The sequence below is a fragment of the Psammomys obesus genome, unplaced genomic scaffold (assembly GCF_907164565.1).
Source record: "Psammomys obesus unplaced genomic scaffold, mPsaObe1.curated_primary_1811, whole genome shotgun sequence".
Lineage (NCBI taxonomy): Eukaryota > Metazoa > Chordata > Mammalia > Rodentia > Muridae > Psammomys > Psammomys obesus.
This window is the reverse complement of record NW_026596234.1, coordinates 11,840,903-11,860,924: the sequence shown is the minus strand read 5'-3', so window position 1 is coordinate 11,860,924 and position 20,022 is coordinate 11,840,903. Positions and strand designations below refer to the sequence as shown.

Sequence of the window (20,022 nt, the reverse complement as noted above, 5' to 3'; positions counted from 1 at the left end):
AGGGCTGCTGATAAAGGCAGAGGCCCTGTGATGGGATTAAGCACCAAAAGCTCAAATGGCAGAAGCATGCAGGAGGGTGGCTGGCTGTCCAGCTGAGAGTGGACACAGCCGGACCCTGGCCCATGCCTTGGGGCAGCCACGCCTGCTGTCCTTCCTGGGTGTTTCGGGGAACTGGGATCAGATGTAGACATTCCCACCTCTGTTCTTTGTTCTTTCCTCTCAGCTGAGGACAAAAGCTTCCTTGGCAGGAGTTACAGTTATTTCTGTAAGAGGCCCGGAGCCAAAAGCAATAAAGCCCAACTTGAACAGAGTCGTTATTCACGCCTAATTGCGGGCTGGTGTTCAGTGGGGACCGTCCCAGCCTCTCTCGCCATCGCTCAGCCCCACACTCACCCTGCCCCGTGCGTGCCCTATGCCCCGCACAGGGGCTTCTGGCTGTAGAGATTGTTGTGTTCTTCATGAAGACCATCTAGGAGCACTAGGGCATTTCTGACTGCCAGGATTAATAACCCAGCCATTTCTTCTCCTTCTGCCTGATGCCTGGCTGAGCGTGCCATCCTGAGCCAACATAAACAGTCCAGTGCTTCTGGTCACCCCAGAGACTGGGACACACAGGTGGGGTGGACACCTGACATCCCTGTGACCAAATAACCAGCTAAACAGGAGACGGATAGCTAATAGGGGGCCCCACTTTCTGCCCTGTGTGCCTCATGGGCTAATGAAGGTCTGGGAGGAGGCTGTGGATCCTGTGAGCTGGGGCTATCGCTCTCAGACTGTGAGGCATCAACCTGGATCCATCCTGGGGCTGGAAGAAAGGCAACTGAGCAGCCCAGGTTCAAACAAGGCTGGGCAGGGGGGGGGGGGGTGTCCTGCATCCAGGGTGCTGGGGGATAAGGGAGGTGACAGGTTATCTTCATTTTCTAGATAAGAACACTGAGATTTGGCAGGAAGAGGGGAACTGACTCTGTCCTATAGAGAGGTGCCTCAGAACAGGGTCTGGGAACAGGAAAAGCTGCCACAGATGCGTCGGCCTTTAAAAAACTCCATCCTTTGAGATAACAGCTGCTCCACCCAGGCAACGGCCACACAGACTTCTCATTTTTCCTGTCTGAGAAGCACTCGCTTCCCTTCCTTCTTTAGTAAAACAGTACCCCATATTTTCTTTAGGGGATACTCTCTCCTACCAAGGGAAACCATGTGACCTGGGCTAGCCAATGAGACTCTTCCTGAGCTCTGGCCTCCCAGATAGCTCAAGGCTAGGGCCCCAGCAGGGGTGAGAGGTCTCCTTGAGGCCCACAACTACTCCGAGACAACCCCTTCCCCCGCCCCCCCCCCCCCCCCCCAGACTTCCAGACCCAGTCCTGTCCTCTCCTCCTAAGCCCAGCCCTCCTACAGACCCCTGAGCCTTCCAGTGCCCTCCGGATGAATCCGGTTTCTGAGGCAAGTATTGGGGCAGGTGAGCTGTTACTTCCGCAGACTTACTTCCGCAGACTCTGCCCAGCAGCCACACCCCAGGAAAAGGTGTGCCTTTTCACCCCTTTCTGACCTAGAGAAACTGGCCACCCTGACGAAGGACCAGTGTACGGCTTAAGGCTGGACAGTGCTCATTTCTGCTGCTTTTGAAGCCAGACTACGTGTGGGGAGCAGCGCACAGGGACGTGGGATTCAGCACGGGCTAAGGAAAGCATGCCTGTGTGGGCAGCTAGGTATAGCCAGTTTGGACTTCCCAGCTGGGGTCATTCAAAACAGACCAACGGCAACCCATGGCATCCTCAGAGCATGAAGAGCTGTTACTGCCTCCACCCAAATGCCTGGAAGCTCAGCGATGGAGGTGGAAAGATGGCCAAGCTCAGAGAACTACCCATGCAGAAGCTTTTCATTGAGTACCTGCCTCAGTTTCCCCCTCCTGCTTCTAAAGATTTGTGGGATGGCTAAGCGTCAAGCAACAAGTAGAGGGCAGTTTTACTTTAATTATTATAGATAGATAGATAGATAGATAGATAGATAGATAGATAGATAGATAATTTTGAAATGGGGTCTCACGTAGCCCAGGCTAAGCCTCAAGCTTAATATGTAGTCAAGGATGACCTTGAACTCCTGATCTTCCAGCCTCCACAGCCTTAGGGCTAGGATTACAGGTGTGTGCTACCTGCCATGTGTAAGATTTTACTATCCCTACAAACACATTACAGTGTGTGGTCCCTGGAGTGTCACAGCAGGGTGCTAACATCTGTGTGGGCCTCTAATTGGGAGGAGTAGGCCTGATACTGGGCTCCACCTCCCCCTCCCCCTCCCTCAGGCTTTGTTTCCAGAGGAGGCCTGCTCCAAGGTTCCACCAACCAGGGAGGGCAGAACAGAGGCAGCTGGGCTCAGTCACAGCCTTTGGCTAGGGCCAAGAGGCAACCAGGTGTCCTGACAGGGCCCACACTGACCCCCCAGGCCTCGAGTTTCAGAAGACACTGAAAACTGTAACTTTTAAAATATGCATGTAATTCTAGCACTTGGGAGGACCCCCCAACAATCTAGTAACTGATTTTTCAAAAAGGTTCAAAGTAACACATGGGTGGGGAAAAAAAAGGCAAAGCTTCCAAGAGCCAAACCCAGGGCCTGGGTAGGCAGCCTGGAAGGACTTACATATTCTCCTTTTCTTGTTTTTCAGACAGGGCCCTGACCTCTCAGGCCTCCTGTATGCTGGGTTTGCAGGCAAACCCTTACACATAGAGCAGGGTACCGCCGCAGCAGAAAAGCATCCTGGGTCCACAGGAGGCCCAGCCAGTGCTGGGATGGGCTTAGATGCTGGGAGGGGGAGGGGAGGGGAGGAGGAGAGGCCTCAGTCCTGACTCTCACTCCACCTGTCTCAAAGGTGAACTTTCACTTCTCAGGTGGCCCAAGAGTGACCAGCCACCGTGGGAACGGGCCCAGAGCAGTCACCTTCCAGCAAGGACAAAGGCTGCATTCCTTTCAGCCCCCCTCCCCAGGCCTCCTTCCTGGGCTCTGCAGGGTTGGGCCAAGACCTTGACCCGGCTTACTTTTTAGTAAGGTGAGAGGAAACAAACAAACAAACAAAAAAAAAACATAAAACCAAGTAAGTGCAGAGGAAATGGTGTCTGTCACCCTAGAGCTGAGAACGAAGGAGCCGGATGTTAAGTTATGGAGGAAAAGCAGGTAAGTAAGAAGAGCAAGTGCCAAGGCCCTGGGGTTGGAGAAAGCTTTACAGTATCTAAGAAGAGAGAAAAAGTGGCCATTGTATGGGGAGCAGGGGAAGGGAAGGAAGCTTGGGAGGCTTGGAGGTAGATGGGGTGGCCGCAGCAGTGGAGGTGAGGCAGGCAGGACAGGGCTGCAGTGCAACGAACCTGGATTTTATTATTGGAATGACAGGCCTGGACATAGGCTCTTTCAGGATACATGCCACCTCTAAGAGCCCCGTTGGGACTTGGCTGAAGGCAGCACACCCGAGCAAGCCTTCCCTCCTGCTTTTGTGGTTCCCAAGAGCGTAGATCACTGGTATTCCCTGGGCAGCATCTTGAGGTCTGGACTGTGACCCCAAAGGCATGTGGCTCGGACACTGGGAGATTCTGAGAACCATCTGCCTGTGCTCAGTGACAGCTGCCCACCCAGGGGCCACCCTGGGTTTTCCAGACAGGCTCCAGGTCCTGAGCTCAGCTTCTTTCCTGGGCTGGTGTTGATGGGGCCTGGAAGAGGAGACAGGGTGGGGCCGGGAGTGGACATGGGATAGCAGAGCCCTAAGCCTGATGATGCCTTCCTTGTTGTCCCACTGAGCTGCGCTCACCTGTCCCAGGGAGACCAATGGCTTCCCTAGACACCTTCCCTAGAGGCACAGCCAACCTTGCTCCAAAAACTAAGAAAGGATTCTCGGGTATGAGCAGGCCTAGCTGCCCCAGTGATCACTGCACACCAGCTTTTCAAGCCCAGGGATTGACTTAGTTCCCACAGTTCCTTGAGGAACAGGCTGGTATGGCTGTTCCGGTTTCCATCAGAGGCAACAGAGGGGCAGAGTGGCTCGCCCATCTGCACACACCTCTCGTGCCACGCTGGACAAGGCATTCTCATTGGAGCCGTTGCCTTTGAATGTGACACTATGACCATTCGGATAGCTCTTCAACCCCTGCTCCAGCTCAACCCCGGGAAAAGCCAGGGATCCCAAGATCAACCAGGGAACACCCTGCCTATGGCAAAGGCTGGGTCTGTTTTGCTGGCTGCACTGAGTGTCACAGCAGGGTGGTGGCGGGGGACAGGAGCTAAGGTTATCTTTGGGGTAGATGTCTCTAGTTCAAACAACCCCTCCAAGTCAGCATTGCTGTAAGCCAGTATTCACAGGAGGTCTGTTTTTCCTTGCCTGAGGGGGCACCCAGGGACTATGTGAAGACATCTGAAGTGCCATATGACTGACTAGAGTGCTGGGGTGGGGGAGGGCTGGGAGGTGGAGGGCTGTAAGGGGGTACAGGTTTATGAGGGGGGATTGAAGGGCTACTGGACTATTTATGACACATACCCATTTCCAACACAACGGGCACAAAGTTTTGATTTTGGGGGACAGAATATCATTTAGCCCATACTGGCTTCAAACTCCCTATTTTTAAACTCCACACCCCCCTGCTTCAGCCTCCAGAGTGCTAGGATCACAAGCATGCACCAGGAGGCCTGAGTTCCGGGATTATTTCCTAAGTTCTGTCAGACACTGCTGCAGATGAGAAAGCTGCTGGCAGCTTCCAGAGCCAACAAGCGGCCTGTTGCCCACAAACAAGATCACTTTTGAATGGTTTTTACCCTACACTGGAATAAACCAAAGGAGGACCAAAATCTGTTGCACTTGGGAAATTTGGCCAATTGTTCACCATTTTATAAAAATGCCACTGTTTTATGGGTATGTGGCATAGGTGCATGTATGTTTGTGAGCACAGAGACCAGAGGCAGACATTGTTGGCTGTCTTCTTCAACCATGGTTTGTTTTGTTTTGTTTTGTTTTGTTTGAGATGGGGCCTCTTAAGGAGCCTGGAGCTCAAAAATTTGGCTAGACTAAGATGGCCAGCACAGCTCAGGTGTCCCCCTGATTTCACCTCTGCGGTGCTGAGGTTGTATGCGCTGCAGCTACGCCTTGGTCTTTACACAGGTGCAGGGGATCTCAGCTCTGCGCTTTCTCAGCATGCACAGTACCCACTGAATAAAGTCTCCCCAGCTGCTAGAAATGTTTATGGCCATGTTGGCCAAACACCCACCTGCCCTGGCTGCTGTGAGGTGCCCCTCCCCACAATGAAGGCACCTGTACCAATCCCGCCCAGGCACTGGGCTGCAGCGTGTTCACTGTGCTTAATTATCAGCCACTCTGCCTTTGTTTTCCCTTTTACTTCTAATCAGGCCATTTCGTTGATGGCTGTGTAGATATGGTATCTGTGACTCCCTTCCAGGTAAACCTTCCCTCAAAGCACTTGCTAAAAACAGAAGGCGTTTGATCTGCTGGTTTGAGAATCATTGAGCTAACACCAATGACAAAACCCCATTTATCCTCTCCTTCCTGTGTCTGGTTTAGAATCCAGTACAACACCCAGCCAGGGGCCAAAAAGACACGGAGCAAAGTCTGCGGCAGGGTGAGTTTTCCAAAGGATTTTGTTCTTTGGAAAATAAGAAAGATGACCTGTCCTTTATCCCTACTTTGAAAGGAGATTTGATGATTGGAGCTGTGGCAGCCCCACTGAAACCAAGAGACAAGAAGGTCAAAGACATGGTAGGGACAGGGGCAGTGGATAGTAGGATCCTGGGATTTTGATAACATCATTACATGACAAGACTTGGACTTTCCCCTACTTTGAACCTTTTGTTATGTGAGAAACAGAAACTTCGATCGCCTAGAATGCTAAGCCAGGAATTCCATTTCACTGTAAGTAAAGAAAGCATCACGAGCCACATTCAAATGATTAGACTTTGAGCTATCATTACAACCTCGGTCGGCTTTCCTGTTCTTGGAAGCCTCCAACTTAGCGGCTGGTCTTCTGAAGCCTGCGGACGGCATGGGTATCCAGGGCCGACCGACAGGCAGTGGCCACCAGGTACAGATTCCTCCGGGACGTCTCTAGGCTATTTGCCCAGATCTCCACCTCTCTGGCTACCAAAGTGGGTCAGACTTCTGCTGGGGTCCCAGCCATGAGGCAACAAAAAGAGCTGTCAGCAACACACTTTCCAGACACATCTGGCACCCACCTGGCCAAACACATCTTATGTCCCTGTTCGAAGTCTCCAGCATATGGCCTCAGCCTCCCCTACCCCCTGGCCCCACAGGCATGCTTGGCTTAAGGATTCGAGTCTGGGCTGGAATGGAGGGCTGTCTCCAGTGGGGCCCCGTATGTTTAGGGGGCCACATCTTTCACAACATGCAGCTCTTAGTCTGGGGCCCCTGCTACTGGGGCCATGTATGTTTTGCAATCCTGTTAAGAGTAGGAATGTAAAACACTGGTTTGTGAGACTCTAGCAACGTGCTAGGCTCCGCTGCAGAGGAGGCTTGGAAGGCTGGAGCAATAGCTCTTGACTCAGGAGGCACTGTGCCACCTGCCAGGGTGGAGCTGACCCACCACCCTCAGGGAATTCCCAGAAGGCCTCTGCTGCAGCAATGACTTCTCTCTGCCAATCACTTGGCCGTGCAGAACCACGGGAAGCTCAGCCAGCACCTTCTAGTGCTCCCAGGAATGTCAGAGGGGAGCCAGTGGGGTGTCCAAAAATATTCATCAGATAGGTATGTGACAGCCCCTGGGGCAGGGGACCACACCAGCGAATGAAAGATGAGTTCCCCCTTGTAAGTGTGTCCAGCCCCACAGCTTTAAAATACCTGGGAAGCACCATGGCTCCCGAATTCAGCCTCAGCAGACTATAGTCTCACACAGCCGAGACGAGGGACAAGTGCAGGGAACTGGTGAACAGCCAGGTCAATGTTCCTTAACCTTCCCCGACGGTCTCTCCTAACACCCTGTCCCAGGCCACCTGGTCACCACACTCAGCCCTGCGGTCCCTCTTTGGAGAGGGACCCTCCTGAACAGAAGATGCTGAGAAGCACCAGTGGCTTCTACCCACAGATGTCATATTTGTTTCCATCAACACTGCATGTTCCCTAGCCAGCATGGACACCCTGGTTTGAGAATCAACAGCTCTTCCCTATTCTGGACCCTGGAGGCACTCAAGTCCTCCTGGCCCCACACCCCAAATCTCTCTGTACTGCATCAACCCAAACCATCATTCTGATTCTGCCCTGTGGCCGCTCTCCACTCCCCCATGGATGGCCGATGGCCCTCAGCCTCAGGTCTCCACTTCTCACCATCAAGCCTAACACAGACGGGCTCCTCTCTGACGGCTTCCTGTGCTTCCCATGCCATTTAAAAGTCTGAATGTCACAACTCACTCCACTGGGCCTGTGTGTCCCGAGCAAGCACTCTTCTGTACCGCAGGGCCCTTGCACCGGCTGTTCCTGCCACCTCAAAATGCTTTTTCCTCAGCTCTTCCCAAGGCCAACCTCTTCCTACACCTCAGGCCATGGCTCAGAGGTCTCCTCTGGACCACCTTGCCTCACCCACTCGGCACTTGTGAAGGTGTCTTGTGTTTCATTACTGTTTTGGGAGCCTGTTACAAACGGCCTTGACCATGGCCTTGTTCACTGCTTGGTCAGGTTCTATCTTGCTGGGCTATGTCCTCAGGCAGCACCTGCTCTTGTTGGGTACTTAAGAGTGACAGGAGTCCATCTGACCTTTGCTGTACTGGGACCCACGAGATACCAGGGCCTCTGAGGTATTGAGAGCTGTGAGGTACTGGGACCCATGAGGTACTTGAGCCCTTTTGGCACTGGGCCCCGAGTGGTAGTAGGATCGTGTAGTCACAGGACCTGTACAATACCGAGAGGGTTGTTGTGTTCAAGGCTCCGTATCTCTGTTCTCTTCTAGAGCGCCCTCTACACACCGCCATCACCACAGGTAGGCAAGGCCCTCCTCCCAAGCCTTTTGCTGACTTGAACACAGGCAGGGTGCCCTGTTCCCTCTCTAGGACCTTTTTTTTTTTTTTTCCTAAACGAACACTTTAAGAGGACTTCCACCATGGAGGGACAGGTAAATCCAGCCCTTAGAAAGCCCCAAACCAAAGCCAGGCTGCAGCTTTAGCTACTGAAGCAGCTAAGTTAGGTTCTGGTTCCCAAGGACCCTCTGGAAAGGGGAGGGTGGGGTTGTGGGTCCTGTGGCTCTCAGCTCAGCCGGAACGTGGACCGTGGCTGCCATTACAGGTGCCTCCTTGCTTCCCAAGGCTTGCTTTTTTCCAGGAGACGCTCTGCTTGCGGGCCCCAACAGTCATGGCCTGTCATTCACTTTCTAGCTCAGCCAGCACACACAGCTCAGTGGGAGGGCAGCTGAGGGCTGAGGGGGTACCGTCACTGCAAAGAGACTGGCTTCTGCTCTGGGGCGGTGACCTCAGGGATGAGAGGGCAGCCACCCGGTGGCATCATCTGGGCACCTCCATTAGGATAACAGCCCAGGTTCATCTGGGACTGGTGCTAACTAAGCATTTGGGGCTGATGATCTCACTCCGGTCCACAGCCTAGGGGAGGGAGTGAGGACTGACCCTCATCACTTGTTGGATGAGAACGCAGAGGCACAGAACGGTTGAGTCACACACCCCCATGTCATTGCCGGGCAGGTGGCCAGGCAGACCGGCTGTCTTAGACACCCAGCCTGGGGCTGCCAGAGACTGCAGCTTTAGTGCTGAGGAAGGCACAGAGGCAGAGGGCAGAGCGGAGACGGAAGAATGGCGTCTACGGCAAATGCTGAGCCCCGATCCGGTGGTGCCTGGTGCCAGGGCTGCCTTAGGGTGTGGGGGGAGCGAGCTGTGAGAGGAATCAGGCATTTTTCCTTTGCCTCCCATTGATTTCAGAGCCTCCTTTTCAACGGCTCTCCAGAGAAAGGGTCCTGATTGTAGCCCTTCTAAGAAAACACCCCTAACCCACATTCCATCTGCAACTGCACTCAGCAGCTGCCAGCAGATGTGGTGATACAGTTCTGGCTTCCTGCCCATGAACTGCAGGGTCTGTAACCCCAGCGCCCAACTGCAGCCAGCCACTGCCTCTTCCCCTCTAGGCTCCAAGTGAGGTCTAGTTCCCTAGCAACCACCCCAATTAGGCAATCATGCCATTTATCAGGATGCCAATTAATTATAATGATCTTAATGATCTCCCAATTAGATAGCGCCTTGAAGCCGGCTGGATCATGGGCATCTGCCGGGGTCCCCACCAGGCCAGCCCCTGCGGCTGGCCCTAGCCAGACTGTCCTGGCCGGCAGGTCACTGTGGAGAGGCTCACTTTCCTGTCCACCGACACACAGAGCCTAACCTGAAACCAAGTGCCTGGGGGCCCCTCTGAGGCCAATCCACCACCAGCCACAAGAGGGTCTCACTCCTACAGTGCCCTACCTCATTCTCTGTGCTTTGTCCAAGCTAAAATCCTAATCTCAGCATGCTTCATCCCCCACCCCCACCCCTCAATGGCCACGTTTGAGAGAACCTTTGCATCTAGACCAGGAAGATGGAGACGAACACTGGGGAAGAACAGAAGGGCAGGGCAAAACAAAACAAAACAAAACAAACAATAAACCCAACAATACAAACCAGGACACCTCCCCAGTCCTACTCAAAACAGCAGAGGTTCTTGGAGAAGGGAAAGAATTAAGACGGGCTTCTAACTTCCACAGCTTTACTGTCCCACTGGTCAGGTCTTTTTCACCAATCCTGCCTTTAGAAACCAAGTTCCTAGAGGAAGAAGGGCTGGGCTCTGGGAGGATTTGTGTAGACATGTGACTTATTATGGCTAAGGGCCTGACCTGAACAACACTTCCTGCCCCTTATCTTTGAGGTGAAGGGGAACCTTCTTTGAACTGGTCAGAAAGGCAGGAAGGGCCCCAGGCCTTCAGAGAACGCAGACTCTTAAGAATAGATAATGGCTGTGTGATAATCTCCCCCGCTGACCCAGGGGCCAGAAGCCACCAAAGCCAGACACAGGAGAGGGACTCAGTTCCCAAGTCAAAAGGGATTTGGAACATCAGGTGTGAAATCGAACATGGGATGGGGGTCCTTGAACAAGCCTGTGTGCGAGCCTGTGTGGACCGGGGACGCTCGAAGACACACATGGGTGCCTACAGCTGCTCCCTCAGCCTTGACTCAGCATCCTTCCACGCTTAAGTCTGAAAACCCAACATGCTATTAAGGTTTCAAAAAAATGCCATAAATTCAAATAAAAAACCCTCAAGAGGGTTACACAAAGTCCAAAGCCACACTGCCCTCTGCCAGGGCTGAGATGGCCGGTCCAACACGCCATGGGCCAAGCCAGCACCAACCCTCAGCAAACTGCTGATTTCAACACTAGTCCACGTAGAAACAGGTTGTTTTGATTTCCCTGGGGACCAGCCAGGCTGGGTGGAGCATCTGGGTGGGGAGGGGTCTTCAGGGAGCTCCCACCCCCTTTTAACCAACGGTTGTATCTTAGTAGATCCCCTTTGGGCTAGGAGCTGGGCTGGATCAACGCTGAGAGGTGAACAATTTCAGCGGAGAGAGAAAACCCAGGGTGTCCCCGGTGAAAGCCAGTGTCACCTGCTCTCTGTCACCTCCAGAGTAGCCTGGGGGTGCACCGTGGGAAAAAGAGCAGGGACAGATGGAGAGGGGAGAGGGCGGGCGTCCCCACAGACACAGCAAAAATCCAGATTCAAATGTAAGCTGAATGTAATTACTTGGTTAATTAAATATTGACTTTTAACTCAAAAAGTGATTAAAACAAGCTGCAGGAGAGCCGGTCCTGAAGGGGTGGGGCGGCTCAGAACTTTCAGGAAGTGGGGGAGGGGCGGGGGTCCCCACAGACACGCTCTGTGCAGCGCATCCTACTGTGTGGGGTGTGGGGCGACAGGGCTCTCTGTCCCCTCTAGGCAGAGGCCACTGAAAAGCGGGTGGCTCCTTCCATCTGCCGACTCTGAGCCTCCTCTCGCCACCAGCCGCCCTCGCAGGGACTCACACTGCCATCCACGCTTCCCTGGGTGACACTCCGTGCCTGGCACGCTCAGAGCTCCACAAATGCTTGTCGAGTGAATGAATGAACTACTACTCTAAATGAAGTGGCAGTCCCCGCTGCAGCGTCCCCTCCGGGCTTCGGGAGCCCGCGGCGGGGCGGACGCAGGTCTGCAGGGCGATGGATTCTGACCTGGCGCGGGAGAAGTTTTCCGATTTCATTTGTCCTCCTTTCCGCGAGTTCCCAGTCCCCGCTTGCTCGGGTCTTGCCCGGACAAGCCACACGTGGTCTGCCTTCTAGCTGGCCCTCTGGGTCTAAACCCCGAGGGGTCAACCGGGACACGCTCCTGCAGCCCGCGGGGCCAGGAGCCCTTCCCCGGGAGCCACAGGGGCGCGGGAAGTCCTCCCCAAGCCGCCCAGCCTCGCAGACAGGGTCAAACCGGTCAGTCCCCCGAGGCCGGCCGGTGCCGAAGCCTCTGGGTGCCACCCTCCCGGGGCCGGGCTGCAGGGACCGGCTGGGCTCACCTGAGCCGTGCTCGCCCCGGAATCCGCGATCCGGGCCCGGCCCCGCGCCCCGCTCACCGCACGGCCCCCGCGGCCTTACCGTGCCTCTGCCGCAGCCGGGCCGAGCCGCGGGGCGCAGGGGACTCCGTGTTGCCGCTGCTCCCGCCGCCGCCGCGGCATCCCGGCTTCTGCTCCGCCCCGCCCTGGCCTCCGCGCGCGCCACAACCCAGAACCCGGCCTTCTCGCACCCCGCCGGGGACCCCGCGATTCGGCCATCGCGCCTCACCTCCGGCTCCGCGGCCGCCCCGCGCCCCGGCCCGAAGTCCCGGCGGCTCCCGGCCTGCTGCCTGCGGAGCCGGTGGCCGGCCGCGCTCCCGCCGCCGAGCGCGCACCCTCGCGGGCCCCGGGCGCACTCACCCGCACCCGCTCCCGCTCGCCCCGGGCGCGGAGTTGAAACCGATGTGCGCTGAGCAGGGAGCTGCGCGAGCCGGGACCGCGCGTGCGTGTGTGCGCGCCTGTGTGCCGCTCGGCCCGGGGGCGCATCTCCTAGTCCAGTAGACACCGGCGCGAAGTCGCGAGGGCCATGGATCAGGCCCCGGAGCTGGCGCGCGGAGAACCCAGCCTCTTTCCGCTTTCTCGTCCTCCTCCCTCCCAGCAGCGAGGAGCCAAGTGTTCCCTGAGGCGTGCGACAGCCCCGGCCCGGCGCTGCCCCTCGTAATGACACGTTAATAAATGTTTTCTTTTATCCGCTTTCACAGGGGCTCGCCCTGGTTTGCAAACACCCGGCTGCCTCTGCTGAAAGCCCCGCGCTCGCCTCTAAACACACACGCACACACTTGCCATTGGAGACGCCGGCTCGGGCCGATCCCCAAGCTAGATCGCAGGAGGGACTGCCCACGCGCCTCCGAAGCTCTCTGAGAAATTAACTTGAGCACAAGCGAAAGCAGAAACGTTGCCCAGACACGGGCCGGGAGTGGGAAAGAAAGGAGAGGCCCGTTCCCCTGGTAAAAGGGAAAATCGTCTCCAGGTGGTGCTGTCTGCGCGGTTTCTGCCGTCCCGAAGCCGCCGGAGGCCCGAGGGGCCCTGGCTGCCTGGGGTGGGTGAAGAGCCGCCACAGAGCTCTCCAGTAGATTGAGAAAGGAAAGCTGTTTGTGCTAAGGGATGATCGACCCTGCGGTTCAACAGCGCTGGGCTCGGAGGGAAATGTAACCCTGAAAGTCCTCCATGGTATTCGTCCATTTATACTGAAATGGAGACGGCGGTTAAGTTATTGGCCCAAGGTCAGACAATTGGATCAGGATCTGAACACCGGAGGCCGAGCTCCGGAGTTATAGGTGAGGCTCCATCTGAGTTATATCCAGGCTGCACTTACTTTCAAAGTCCTCCTTTCCCCGACCCAGGAAGAGGTACTAAAACCAGAGCTTTGGTGTTCATCTAAAATTCAAATGGATCGTCTTGACTGGTTTGGAGGCTGCAGACACCTCCGTACTTTCTTTGTACTAATCCTGAAGCTGCTTTTCCAAGCCAGGGGCATCCTCCGTTTCCCAGGGTTGTTGGGTCAGGAGGGGCTGTACCCCCTGCGGTGCTGTTCCCCAGATGGATAGCCAGGAAGGGGTCATGCTCCCTGCAGCTCTGATCGGTGGACTCATGGGCCTGTCAGGCCGCTCCTGTAATGGAGGGATTCTGAGAACTGCCACTAGAAAATTTAAAAAATTAAAACAGGAAACAAAGGTAGCGTGGTGGTGCACACCAGCAGTCCCAGCACTCAGGAGGCAGAGGCAGATTGGTCAGAAATTCAAGGTCACCCTCATCCGCTCAGTCTGAGATCAGCTGGAAGTCCAGGAGACCCTATTTAAAAAAAAAAAAAAAAAAAAAAAAAAACAACGACAAAAGAGCCGACCTGGTGGTAGTGGTGCACTCCTATAATCCCAACCCTTAGGGAGGCAGAGGCAGGTGGATCTCATCCAGTTTGCGGCCAGCCTAGTCTACAAAGGTATCCAGGACAGCCAACACTATACAGAGAAATCTCGTCTGGAAAAACCAACCAAACAAACAAACAAAAAGGAAAAAAAAGTCTCAGAAAACAGAAAGGTAAAACGGGCAGAAGGGCAGGTGTGATCAGTTTTGAAGTCACAGACAATTCTTTGTACAGTCAGCTGAGACAGTATTATTATGGTGACTCACACCTGTGACCCCAGCACGCTGAAGGCTGAGGCAGGAGGATCACCAAAACTGACCATAGGGTGAGACTGTCTCAGAGGCCACGCAAAACAACGACGAAGCATCAAGGTGATCTTTTTGTATTTTTTTTTTTCTCTCTCTGCCACATGTAATTCCATATTTACAACATGGCTCACCCACCGCTGCTCCGGCAGGTTCCATGGCCATCTGAAGAGTGTCTGCATCTGGCCATCGTTCACAATTGTTAGAGAACAAGGACTGCTCAGAAAGATTAGGGACTTGTCCACTGCCGGACGTGGAGGGGCGGGTGGTTTTCAGTCCCTGTCCCCTCCCCCTCCCCCAACCCTGTGAGGCTTCGCCTGGCTTTGGACCAGGCTTTGGACCCGGCTTTGGACCCGGCTTTGGACGCCAGCGCAGCAGTGATTTCCTAACAGGACCCTAGTGTCCCATGGGAGTCTGGGGGCAGGAGAGGGAGGAGGGCTCAGGGATGGAACCTGTATCCTGTTTGCTTTGAGGTTCTGGAGAATGAGAAGTTTGGGGATTTACACCAGAAAGTCAGTTCGAGAACCACAGTATGACCACGCCCTTGCACTTCAGATGGTGGCTGTCTGCAGATGGGTGGGTCCACCAGAAATTCCAGGAAAGAGGGCAGTTCTCAGTCACCCTGTTGGGACTGGGCACTGGAGGAAGAGGGCATCACGTGGTTTCACTTACATTTTACTTTCTGCTGTTGCAACTGACAGATCTAAGGCCAAGACTTCGAAGTCAGCACGGGACCCCTTCTCTTTACTGGGGAGGGGCTAGAGCTTAAGGACAAGTGTGCATGCAGGCGTGGCTCAGGAAATCACTCATCAACTAAAGACACCTGGAGGGAAGGCCTGCAAAGTCTCCAGCCACAGGTCTTCTTGTAATTCCTTGTGGACCCCTAACCCTGCTGGTCCGGGCCTCAGCCTGTTGCCCAGGCTCCTTTCAGGCAGAGGAGGACCACTGGCCCACTCAAAAGTTTCTGTGGTCTATCTGAAGATGAGTCAGATGTCCTCGAGCCTGGGGGAGGCCTGGTCTCTTCCACAACTCAACTCTAGCCTGGGTGGGCTGCACAGAGCCCTCAGGACCTGATCTCCAGCTCCCACCTTTCTAAGCTCATGGTCTAGGCCAGCCTTTCTTTTGTGTGCGTTGTGCCCTGATGAGATCCATCACAGCAAAGGCCCAGCTGGACAACCGTTGAGCCATGGAAGCTCGAGGCTACCAGGCAACACCCTCCCCCCTATCTCCCCTCCCCCCGGTGCCTTGCTTTTCCTCTCTAGGAGCCCCTTGGTGGCTTGCTATACAGGGCATGGTGGGTCCTCCTTACCCTAAGGAGTCCTTTCCATTGTCACTTCCTTGAGTCTCCTGCAGTGGCGGGAACCGCAGAGTCTCTTTCTGAGCCTTCCTGCATCCCGGTCCACGGGTTGAAACACAGATTGTCTAAGCTCTTTTTTGGCCGCATCTGGGCAGAGTCGATGGTATTTTATGAGGGTTATAAAAGACAACCTTTTAACATGTCTCAAACAAATTGGCGTGTAAAGGAGAAACACTAAACGAAGGCACAGGGCTGCAGACTGGGGGCTCTGGCTGAGGCCCCACACTCTGGGGGCACAGGCGGCTTTAATAATGCATGCAAGCTTGGCTGTGACTTTCCCCTCCAGGAGACGCCTTCGACCTCTCTCAGGGTGGAGATTAAACTTCCGGGCTGCAGAGGAGAGACGGGCTTTCCGGGGGTTTTTAAAATACAAGTTCCAGTATCTTGCACAACAATATGAATTTTGTGGTTAATTCTGCTTCAGTCTTAGAACCCAAGCTGTCTTGTCAGGAGAAATGCCCTGGTATTAGGGAGAAACTGTTTATATATCTTCAGATATTGTGATAATGAGAGCAGCTCTATATGCCCCTATTAAAACAGAACACTAATTGTATTTCTCGTGGCCTCCCTGGGCCAGCACACGGTCACAGGCAGGCTTTACTTCAGCAAAACACAGCTATCTTTGCATCGCCACAGCCGTCTCCCCCCTTTAATTACATGTAATTGTATAGTCTAATTTATTCTAACGCCTGACGCCTAAAAGTGCACATTTAGGAATCCAGGGCCACTTTGAGAGGGAGGAGAATTATAAACCACTGTAATTGCCAAGAGCGATCTCAAAGAATGATGGTGTTTACTGTGAATTCTTACCAGGGAAAAAGTGGGACAGTCCCCAGTTAACACAGTCTCCAAAGACCACAGGTCACGGCGACAGCTGGACTCATTGTTTGATGTTATATCATTGTCTCTCCTGGAGAAACAGACAAGAAAGGTTAAGTGTGAATCTGTGTCACCTGCGTGGCTCTGGTAAAGTGTGAGGACAGGTGGAGGTGACAATGAAAGCAGCCACGCACGAGGCCCCGGGCAGAGGAGAGGTCTCTCTGTGGACAAGGCAGAACAAAGGGATTTTTCTTTTTCTTTTCAAGTTGTTTTTGTTTTTTTGTTTGTTTTTGTTTTTGTTTTTAATTATCTACACAGAAATCTGTGTGTCTGTGTGTAGGTGTGTATACATGGGTGCAATGCCCTCAGCATCCAGAAGAGGGCGTGAAATCACCCTAACCAAGGGCACCAGGTTCCCTGGAGCTGGGGTTACAACAAACAGTTATGAGCGGCCACACAGACGTGGATCCTGGGAACCCAACTTTGGTCCTCTGCAAAGACAGTGTGTGTTCTTAACCTCCGAGCCATCTCTCCAGCCCTGGGATCTGTGTTTCCTTGAGAAGAAAAGCACAATCCATTTGTTCCTAAGTGCTATTCGATCTAGGGCTTTCTCTGGGACAGCGTATAGAGTATTATGATCGAATTCCAGAAAAATCACTCCTGAGCTTTGATTATAGCTCATGGGTTGTGATTAACGGATGGTGGGGCAATGGCTCGATGCTGCTCGAGGGCCCACAGAGTCTAACTACCCCTGTTCAGCCACCCTGACCAGCAGGTGGTTCCCTCGCTGTCTCCCCCTCCCCCACCCCCTTCACTTTTCTCCTTTAAGACTGGAGACCAGGCTAGGGAGATAGAAACCTTGGTTGGAAAAGCGCTTTCCTTGCAAGCCTGAGTTTAGCCTCCACAATCTATGTAAAAAGGAGCTGGGGCAGGGGGTGGTCGATAGAGCTGGGGGGTAATCAGGGAGGACACCTGACCTTAATCTCTGACCTCTGTTTTCTCTAGTAAATGGTTACCCGTGTCTCTTGATTCTCTTTTTATGGTGAAGTTATCAAACAGAAACTCTGGAAGGACCACCCGGTGGACTCATTTGAACCCTCCACCTGGGGCCACAGTTGATACTGTTTACCGAGTGGGCTTCTTTTTGGTAGTGGTGTTGTTTCTGGTTCCTTGGCAGGAGGCTGCAGACACGGTGACGCCCTCGCCCCTCAGGACTGGAGCAGGCATCTCTGAGCGGTATGCTGCTTTTCCAGATGGCCTTCCCATCATTATGTCATCTGAGGAAATTAACAGTAATTCTGTAATCGCTCCCAGCTTGCTCCCATTAGCAGAGCCACAGAAGTAGTTTTTTTCTTTGTTTCTCAAGCCCTCTCCTGCCTCAGGGCCTTTGCACTTGCTCTGCCCTCTCCCTAGAAAACTGCAAGTTTCACCCTACCATCCCAGGGTACATGTCTGTCATCATGGAGTTCAGGTCAGATGTCACCTCCCTAAGGCTCTCTCCTGTGTGTTTTACCTACAGACACTTCTTGGCTACTCTTCACGTGTCTCCCCATACCGTCATCTCCCTATACTATGCCGCCATCTGATCCCCCTTCACCTCCACCATCAGTTGCCCCGGAAGTCTCTACATAGACCAGGCTGGCCTTGAACTCACAGAAATCCACCTGCCTCTGCCTCATGAATGCCAGGAAGAAGGGCACATGCCACCACACCTGGCTGAGAGGCTGTTTTTATTTGGGGCCTGTGGACACTGGTCATGTTGCCCTCCCCTGACAGCAGCAGGCAGAGGCAGAGGCCGTGTCTGTCACCAGTACAGTTTAGCGTCCAGAAGACCATCTCCCCCACAGTAATCCATACGTTCTTGGTAAATGAACGGATATCCGGTAGGTGACGCTTCCAAACAGAAGCGGTGGTGAAAATAATCGACCCCAGTCTTTTGGGACAGCATCCACAGTTCCAGCACCACAAGCTGTTACTCACCAGCTCTGTGTCACCATGGACTTCGATTTTCTGCCAATGAGACAGTGTCTATGTCTACCATCTACAGTCACGCACTGAATGGTGTCTTGCTAACAACGGCAGCCTTCCTTGAACTTAAAATAGTTATTTCTTTGTTTGTTTTGTTTATTTAGAGTGTGTGTGTGTGTGTGCATGGTATGTATGTGGCTATGAGAGGGCAACTTTCAGAAGTCCATTTTCTCCTTCCACATGGGAGATCCACCAGGGATCCAACTCAGGTTCTCAGGCTTAGCAGCAAGCGCCTTGGTCTGGGAGAACCATGTCACTGGCCTCATTTAATGAACATGAGAGATGGCCCTGATTGGAAGCCCAGCTGGCTGCTCACTCCTTGCTCACAATGAACTGCCTCCTGGCAGTACCTTTCTGGGAAAACTTCATGGCTGCCTGGGTGTGCCACCCCGTGGGCCACATGCTGCCATGTGACTGACCAGCCAGCTCCACCTTTGGCCCAGAGAAGGCTTTGCCTGCTTACAGCCTGCATCTGGTATGATGGGCCAGAGCCCGTGGTTAAATATCTTGATTCTCAGCCTTGACGCTTTAGTTTGGAGGCTTCCCTGGAGCTGAGACCTGGCAGCTTGTGGAGGAGGGGACAGAGATCTCTCTCCCAGTGGGATGAGGGTGCAACCCAATAGCTAGACTCTATGCTGCCCACAGGTCTGGTGTGAATTTTGCCTCAGCCCTGGCCTCTAAACAGTGGGTATTTGACACTGGCTGCTCATAGGCAGGAACATAGAGGGTTGGTTTTCAGCTTAGGTTGTCATGAACCTATGTTTCAGCATAAGTTAGGGGGTGGGGAGCTGGCTCTGCGGGCAAAATCCCTGCTGTTCAAGCCCAAGGACCTCAGCACCCATGGGAGACGCTGGGTGTGGCTGCGTGGGCGCCTGTAACCCCAGGGCTGTGAGGGCGGAGACAGGAGGACTGTTGGGCTTGCCTGTTCACTCACAGACCCTTTCTCAAGGGAATAAAGCAGAGCAATGGATCAGGAGACCTGCCGTCCTCCTTTGGCCTGGGTGTGCATATCAGATACACACCTGCACACACAGCACACGTATCACACACATAGGCCTGCACATAACACACACACACACACACACACACACACACACAGAGAGAGAGAGAGAGAGAGAGAGAGAGAGAGATGACTTAGTAAAGGCAAGAACGGTGTTGGAAGTTTGGACATGAAAATAGTTGGGAGAGTACATTTGTGAGATGGGCGTGTGTGTGTGTGTGTGTGTGTGTGTGTGTGTGTGTGTGTGTGTATGTGTGTGGGGTAGTGGTGGTGGGTGGGGATTGGAAGTAGGAGAGAAGTCTTCCCAGCAGCGGATTTTTCAGTGGTGGAGGAAGGGCCCTGTTTTTCTCTGGGAAAATGGTCTCTTCCCTACTTGCCAACCCTGGCCCCTCTGGTGGGAGAACTGTGAGCCCTGGTGGTTTCCTTTGACTCCCAACTGTGTTGGAATGAGTAAAGCGCCTAGGTGTGTCCTAAGGACCTTTCCAGAGATGAACAGCTAAGCAGGGCAGGAACACTCCAGCCTACAGGCCACCAACCTGGATGGAGTGAAAGGGGAAAGGAAACTTGTTGTCTGTCCCTGTGTATTTCCTGACTTCGACCCCTGCTGCCTTGATGGACTCTGAGCTGAAATTAACTCTTTGCCCCTTTAAAAGGGGGTTGGAGCCTAGAGCCACAGGCATATTCCTTCTTTCCCTCTTCCCCATCTTTGCCTCTCTCCTCTCTGGCTGCCTTGTCTGATGATGGATTCAACCCCCTGGAACCATGAGCCAAAATAAGCCCATCTTCTTAAAGTTGTCTTCTCTGGTGCTCTGTCACAGTGATGAAAAGCCACCTGGGCCCCATGCTCCAGCATTGGGTCTGTGACTCAGGGTTGGCTAATTCACACATTCTGTGTCTTGGAACAGGCATGACGAGGCACTGGTCAGGCATGAGCACATGATACTTTGGTGGGCCAATGGGACCAGGTCAGGGATTTTCTTTTGAGCTCTTGAAGGAAGGCAGCTTCTTCTCCTTGGAGACTGGGGAGCTGCTGGAGGCCAAAATGGGCAGGGAATGAAAT

At 53.8% G+C, this 20,022-nt stretch overlaps 1 protein-coding gene across 5 annotated transcripts in view; it reads right to left on the bottom strand.

Moving 5' to 3' along the window:
• Positions 1-12,435, bottom strand: part of Sulf2 (sulfatase 2) — a 74,536-nt gene extending 62,101 nt beyond the window's left edge. The window contains exon 1 of one of the 5 annotated variants that reach the window (XM_055596253.1): positions 12,376-12,435. The gene's annotated coding sequence lies outside the window, so the exon portion shown is untranslated. The other 4 variants (XM_055596250.1, XM_055596251.1, XM_055596252.1 and 1 more) reach the window with 4 other exon arrangements.
• Between the last annotated feature and the right edge of the window lie 7,587 nt (positions 12,436-20,022).